Source organism: Alligator mississippiensis, chromosome 1 (assembly GCF_030867095.1).
Source record: "Alligator mississippiensis isolate rAllMis1 chromosome 1, rAllMis1, whole genome shotgun sequence".
Classification (NCBI taxonomy): domain Eukaryota; kingdom Metazoa; phylum Chordata; order Crocodylia; family Alligatoridae; genus Alligator; species Alligator mississippiensis.
In genome coordinates, this window is record NC_081824.1 from 481,408,485 (window position 1) to 481,414,484 (window position 6,000).

At 56.1% G+C, this 6,000-nt stretch overlaps 1 protein-coding gene across 1 annotated transcript in view; it reads right to left on the minus strand.

Annotated features, from left to right (window-relative positions):
- RHOG (ras homolog family member G) overlaps window positions 1–4,135 on the minus strand; it is a 28,331-nt gene extending 24,196 nt beyond the window's left edge. Inside the window, exon 1 of the mRNA XM_014609536.3 lies at window positions 3,992–4,135. The gene's annotated coding sequence lies outside the window, so the exon portion shown is untranslated. The remainder of the gene's footprint in view (window positions 1–3,991) is intronic.
- Between the last annotated feature and the right edge of the window lie 1,865 nt (window positions 4,136–6,000).

The window sequence follows — 6,000 nt, forward strand, 5'->3', positions numbered from 1 at the left end:
AGCCTTCGATGTCTGTGATTCTATGAAACTGCATCTTATTAGCCAGCCTGAATCAGCCTCACTTCATCTTCCAACCACTGGATCTCACTATGTCTCTGCCAGCAAGACTGAAAGCCCTCGCCCACTCTCCACGTCAGCAGATCTCTTCCACGTGTGCCAGGACAGAGACAAAACAATTAAAACACCTCTCGGTCCTCTCATCAATAAGCCAGTCTGGTGGGGTCAAGTTCCTCGCGCAGAATGCCTTGTTTCCCAAGCCCTGGCCAGCTTTTGTGACCTGACTTTGATGTCTCTCCAGTGTTTCCACATTGCCCTTTTCATAAAAGCATAACAATGCTAGAGTGCGACCCCAATCTGGGGCCAGACGACGAGCACTTGGGTGAAAAAGCTCAGGAAGAAAACATTACAAAGGGCACATCTACATGTTCATTGATGTGCCCTAGACACTGAACATTTAGATTAGTACTTCCTTAATAAAGTACTAACTCAATGCGCAGTACCTAGAGTTATTGTGCAGTAGCACTGGTGCACGGTTATTTAGTGACATTTACTGTGCATTAGCCTAATAACACTGTGCAGTCGGCTAGGAGCACGGCTTTTGCCATGACATGCTACTGCTCGGTGTTAGAGAACGGATGTAGTTAAAAGGAAGTGAGTTTGGAGACGACCGAGCTGAAACACAACAGCCTAAGGATAAAAACCAGAAAATTTTGGAGTGAATGATGTTCAAATCTCTATTTCATCCCTACTCAAGGACCTGAACGTGGCTTTTCCCTACCAGCAGGCACTGGGGGAGGTTTCTCACAATCCCTCCAGCTGGAGGTTGTCCACTGTGCATGACAAATTCTCCATTCCTGGGGCCAGGGAACGAGGTTGCTGGTTATGGCGCTCACCTGGGTTGCAGGGCCAGCCTCAAACAACATTTATATACATGCAAAGTGGGAGACTTGACAGCAGGGGAGATGGAGGGAAACCCACTGCAGAGCACTATCCCAGCATCCCCTACCCCCGGAAAGTGCCTCAACGACTAGCTGTGGAGGGGGCACTGCTTCTTCAGTCCTATGAACGATGCCCAAGCCTTCTTGTGAAGCTACTGCTCTTTCACTTTCAGGCCATCACGGCATTTCCACATTTCTGGGTGTTTTTTGCCCTGGGATTTTTTTTTTTTTCCAGCTGAAACAATTCACTAGATTCCACCTTTTTTTTACCCGTCACAATTTTAACCCCTGCAAGCTTGGAAAGGATGATCTACGATTCTAGGAAAGGTAGACGGCAGGTGAGAGGCCCGGTGCAACCGGAGAGAAGCGGCTATGATTGATTTCCTGAGCTCAGGATGTGTATGCACAGCTTTGAGCACAGATGTGTGACGTCTCATTAGCTGTATCAGGAGTTTGTTTCTGACTGTTTAGACATTGCACATGGTCTGATTATGACACACCGAGTCCTTGCTCCCCGCGGGAAAGGGAGGGAAAGGACAGAGGCAGGACTGGCCCCCGCACCAAACAGAGACATGACATGATCCAATGGTGGGAACCGTCTCATCGCTGTCTACCCCACTGACACCTTCCTGTGACCACCGTCTTTAACAACCAAACAGGCTCAGCAACAAAACAGCCCAGCTGTTTGTGGGATAGGATGGGGGCTTGGGAGGTGAGAAAGGGGTTGGCCTCATTTTTTTTCCCCTTCAGCTGCATTCACCACATTTTCAGCTGACAGAAAGGCGCTCTCCTCCCTCTGGCCTGCCTCCAGCGCTCTTCTGATCACCCCTAACCCTGCACACCCATCCCTGCTGGATGTAAACCAGGGAGGAAAGGCTTGCAAAGCCAGTTACTCACCCAGACCCGTGAGAATTGGTCTGGCTTCCTTTCTTGCTTTTTTTTTCTTTTTTTCCCACATTAAAAACTTAACTTCAACTGCTAAAAAATGCACTTGATGGGGTTCAATGTGCCTGAAAAAAACCCGCACCGGGTCTTAAATAGCTTGTGATGCCACACGCATGGGTAGATACACATGCATAAATCATATCGCGGTGCATCTAAGTCCTCCGTGCACGCGTGCACACGCACAGAGACGTGTGACACACACCCCACTGCCCTCTGATGGAGAGAATCAGAACCTCTAAACTGTGTCATATGCCCTGTACTGCACCAGGAGACGGTCAGTTCTCTTTTAGCTCAGGAGGAAGAGGCTTAAGGCCTCCCTGATGGGTAGAGCTGCCCCGCTGTCCCTGCAGTGAGCTCAGCTCCTGGGCTGTTCGATTCCCTGCTGCTGGGACCCTCCTGCCCCGGGACAGCAACCCAGTGCGGTTTGGGGCTCAAGAGCGACACAGGCTGAAAACCTCCTTTCCGAAGAAATCCCCTGCTCTGAAATAAGGCAGAAGGGCTGGGGTGGGGACCACACTGAGAAATGCAACCGCAGCCAGAGAGAGCAGCTTCCCTTCCCTCCTCCCTCCACACCCAGAGCAAAGCCAGGCCTGGGGCCAGCCTGACATGGTCTTTCTGGACGCAGAGGAGCAGCCCCAGTAACCAAAACAGAGGAAGCCTGTGCCCCAGCTCTCGAGGCCGGACACGGAGGGCTCCCCAAGGTCAGGAGGGCTCCCTGCCGCCTGTCACTGACCCAGCCGGCCCAGCCACTCTCAGCCCAGCTCGGGTCAAGCAGGCTCAGCTGAACCCAGGACAGTGTGGGGTAGGTTAGCCTGGCCTGGTTCAGCCCAGCACAGTTCCCACCAGGCAAATCCCAACACCACTGGACCAGGGGAGAGGCAACGAGCTGAGCCCGAGGGAGGGAACCCGTGCTAAGGGCTAGGGGCAGAACAAGGAGCTCCCATCCCAGGACCCCCAGAAGCAGACGCATCCCAAGTATCTCTGCAAGGCCCAGCCCAGCCTGGCTCCTTCCCTAGGCCCAGCCATGGGTGCCCCAGGTAAAAAGTTCTCCTCTCCTTCCCGTCCAAGCATCCCCCAAGCCCTCCCTGGCTTTTCCTGGGGAGCGGGGTGGGGTCCTGAGCCCCTTTCCACCACTGCACCCATCCTGCTGAATGGGACCCCACCACTCCAGGATGCACTGCACATACCCAGCTCCCAGTAGATCCCCTCTCCAAGGTGTGCTACACACCCAGCTCCCCTCTCCAGGGTGCATTGCACACCCAGCTCCCAGCACATCCCCTCTCCAAGGTGCACTACACACCCAGATCTGCTCTCCAGAGTGCACTGCACACCCAGCTCCCAGCTCCGGGGTGCACTACACACACCCAGCTCCCAGCAGATCCCTTTCCGGGGTGCATTGCACACACCCAGCTCCCAGCAGACCCCCTTCCAGGGTGCATTGCACACCCAGCTCCCAGCTGAACCCCTTCCAGGGTGCATTGCACACCCAGCTCCCAGCTGAACCCCTTCCAGGGTGCATTGCACACCCAGCTCCCAGCTGAACCCCTTCCAGGGTGCATTACACACCCAGCTCCCAGCAGACCCCCTTCCAGGGTACACTGCACACCCAGCTCCCAGCAGAACCCCTTCCAGGATGCATTGCACACCCAGCTCCCAGCAGACCCCCTTCCAGGGTGCATTGCACACCCAGCTCCCAGCAGAACCCCTTCCAGGGTGCACTGCATACCCCGCTCCCAGCAGACCCCCTTCCAGGGTGCATTGCACACCCAGCTAGCTCCCAGCTGAACCCCTTCCAGGATGCACTGCACACCCAGCTCCCAGCTGAACCCCTTCCAGGGTGCATTGCACACCCAGCTCCCAGCAGACCCCTTTCCAGGGTGCATTGCACACCCAGCTCCCAGCTGAACCCCTTCCAGGATGCACTGCACACCCAGCTCCCAGCAGAACCCCTTCCAGGGTGCATTGCACACCCAGCTCCCAGCAGACCCCCTTCCAGGGTGCATTGCACACCCAGCTCCCAGCAGACCCCCTTCCAGGATGCATTGCACACCCAGCTCGCAGCAGCCCCCCTTCCAGGGTGCATTGCACACCCAGGTCCGGGCACTCACCTGGGCTCATATCTCGGGGGCTGGAGGCGCTGCGGGCGGGCTGCAGGAGGGAGCGAGGCGGCTGCGAGCGGGCGAGGCAGCTTCTGCGCCGACTTCCCCCGCAGCCTCCTCCGAGACACGAAGTTTTCCCCCCTCCACTTCCTCTGCGTGCTGCAAGCCCAGCCCTGCCCCGCCTCGACGGCCCGCCCGCCCCGTCCCTCCCCCGGCCGCCGCTCCCGGTCCCTGCCCGCGGGCACATGCCTGCTTGTGTCTGAGCTGTGCAAGGGGGTGATGACATTGGTCTGGATGCGAGATCCCTTCCACCCCACTCTTCTGTGATTCAAAGCGGGGCTGGAAGGGACCCCCGGAGGTCACATCTAGACACAGCCATAGAGAAGGAGGGTTGGGAAGGAGCTCACATCTCCAAGCAGAACCAGCCCCAACTACATCAGCCCAGCCAAGGCTTTAACACCTCCAAGGATGGAGATGCCACCACCTCTCCGGGCAGCCTGTCAGCCTCTTCAGAGAAAGTTTTCCCTAATATCCAACCTCAACTTCCCTTGCTGCAGCTGGAGCCCATTGCTCCTTGTCTTGTGCCCCCACTGAGACCAGCCCAGCTCCATCCTCTTTGCAACCCTCTGCAGGGAGTTCTTCTCTCCTATACTTCATTTCCCCCTTTACACATCATTCATGTGGTGGAGCCACACAACTGCTTTATCCTTGATGCTTGCCAGGTGTTCATCACCGGACCAGGTGGTCAGCAGTCTGGTGCATCGCCACACACACATATGGCACTGTCCTTTAAAGCCAGTTTTATAATGTGTGGCATTAAAGCGTCCAGCTCTGGAGCAAATCCTGTTTAGTTTTAATCCGTAAGTAGCAGGGGAGCTACCCAGGTGGAGAGGGTGTTGGGTAGATAGTTGAAGGCTGCTATCAAATCCCAGTCTCAGTCTTCTCCAGACTAAATAAACCCGGTTCCCTCTGCTTTGCCTCAAAAATCACGTTCTCCAGGTCTCTAGCCCAACTCCCTGCCTGAGGTGTGGTTAGGGATGATTTTTTGGGCTGATTCTGCTGCAGGCAGACAGTTGGACTAGCCGTGACCTCCAGAGGTCCCTGCCAGCCCCACTTCTCTAGGACTCGATCCCTATCCAACCATCCTATACAAATCCATAATCTAAACTCTGCATAAAACTACCATCAACCCTGGCACAATGCGGACCTCGCACCCCAACCTGCCCCAGGGGGACCATGGCAGCCAATATCCTGCTGCTATAAAAGGTTGTTAGTAGACTCTCAAGAGACCCCCCCCTTGCAGACGCTGTGCCCCCACTACAGAGGGAGGCAACCCCCCCAATCCATACTGATCTGACTGGGGGGGAAATCTCTTCCTGCCTCCGAATGCAACATCAGTCTGACCCTGGGCGGAGGAGCAAGACCCTCTATCCAGGACCCTGTGGGGTTGGTGCCAGCAGGAGCATTGGCATAGCCTGGTCCCCATCTGCAACCAGCACCCAGCATCTCTGGAGGAGGCTTAAACCCCCCTGACACACAGATACCCAGCAAGGCCCAGATACCTGGAAACTCCCCATAGGAAAACAGGCATCACTGCACAGGTGAGGGGTGCCTAAGAAGCTGGTACGTGAGCCAGGGGCACGGCTGACACATCCTGCCTCACCTTGTGATGTCACCCCCTTGTAACCCAACGCCAGTGACATCACAAGGGTGGAGCAGAATGGGATGCCAAGCCAAGAGTGAGCCGCTGGTCCTTGCAACCCGAGGTCCCGAGCGGCTGCCATCTGCCTCTCTCCAGAGGCATTCCCCACCATGCACCTTTTCAGGGGGTGGAGGGCCTGAATGTCTTATCCCCGGGTTGTAGGCACAACCTGGCCATACTTTTTTGCCCTGCAGACAGCCCAGGGACAAATACATCCCTGATGCAAGGCCACAGGGTCCCTGGGAGGACTGGAGCTGGCCCAGGGTGCTTCAGGCAGGGTGCCCCATCTGAGTGTAGGGAGCTGGCGCCACCCAGA